Source organism: Rutidosis leptorrhynchoides, chromosome 2 (assembly GCF_046630445.1).
Source record: "Rutidosis leptorrhynchoides isolate AG116_Rl617_1_P2 chromosome 2, CSIRO_AGI_Rlap_v1, whole genome shotgun sequence".
Lineage (NCBI taxonomy): Eukaryota > Viridiplantae > Streptophyta > Magnoliopsida > Asterales > Asteraceae > Rutidosis > Rutidosis leptorrhynchoides.
In genome coordinates, this window is record NC_092334.1 from 358,040,290 (window position 1) to 358,041,529 (window position 1,240).

Here is a 1,240-nt window from a genome sequence, read left to right on the forward strand (position 1 = left end):
AGGATCATTCACCCATTGTTTATCCTGCATCGGCAGGAGGAAACAACCAACGATTTGAGGTCCGACCTCAACTCATTTCGATCTTGCCAACCTACCGAGGTATGGCTAATGAGGAACCATATGAACACATCACTGAATTTAATGGGATATGTGCTACTAATCAGGTAAACGGTTTCACTGATGATGAGGTACGTCTTCAATTATTTCCTTATTCACTTAAGGATAAGGCAAAAAGATAGTTTCTCTCCTTGCCCGCCCGGAGTATTAATACTTGGGCGGAAATGAAAAAATGATTTTTAGAAGAATTGTACCCCATAAGTAAAACTTCAGACATGCGTACGCAAATAAAATCTTTTAAACAATTACCGGGTGAATTATTTCATGAAGCGTATGAACGTCTGAAGGAGTTATTTAGGGCATGCCCACACCATGAGATACCCAAGTGGGAATTGGTTAAAGTTTTCTATAATAGTTTAGATTCCCAAAACAGACAGTTTCTTTTGGCGGCTAGTGGTGGAGCATTCTTAACTCGGTCTAGTGATGATGAATGGACGTTCTTCGAACAGTTAAGCAAGGGTTCAAAAACCTAAGCTTCGGTTGATCGTAAACAACCTAGTACCTCCCGAGTGAATCATGTTTCCGATTCTGGTGGTTCAGCTAGGAACTTAGAGCAAGAATTAGATAATTTGAAAATACTTATATTTAACAACCCAAACCAGGGTCTTGCTTGTAATGTTTCGCAGGTTCAGGAAGTTTGTGAGATATGTGGAGATCCTTCTCATTTTGCAAACGGGTGTAGGAATGGGATTCCACCAGTGAATCAACAGATAATGGAAGAATAGGTTAACGAGGTTCATGGAAGGAGATTTGATCCATACTCCAACACGTATAATCCAGGATGGAGAAATCATCCAAACTTTAGTTGGAGAAACAACAACGCTTTAAATGCTAACAATCAAGGAACCCAACCAAGACCTCAAAACAACTTCCAAAACCAAAACCACTTTCAGAATCAAGGGAACTATCAAAGAAACTATCAAAATCATTATCCCAACAACCTAAACCAAAACCAAAACAATTACCAGAATCAAAGCCAAAATCAAAATCAAAACAATGCGCCACCCAATCAACCATCTAGCTCGGACGCCAAGATGGACGCGTTTATCTCCGAAATGCGTAAAATAGTGGAAGTGCAAAACAAGTCAATTGGTGCGTTGGCTAAGGAAATTGGTAATGTAGC

The 1,240-nt window shown here is 39.8% G+C and overlaps 1 pseudogene; it reads right to left on the bottom strand.

Moving 5' to 3' along the window:
• Window positions 1-322: 322 nt before the first annotated feature.
• LOC139895135 (small nucleolar RNA R71) lies at window positions 323-436 on the bottom strand (annotated as a pseudogene).
• Between the last annotated feature and the right edge of the window lie 804 nt (window positions 437-1,240).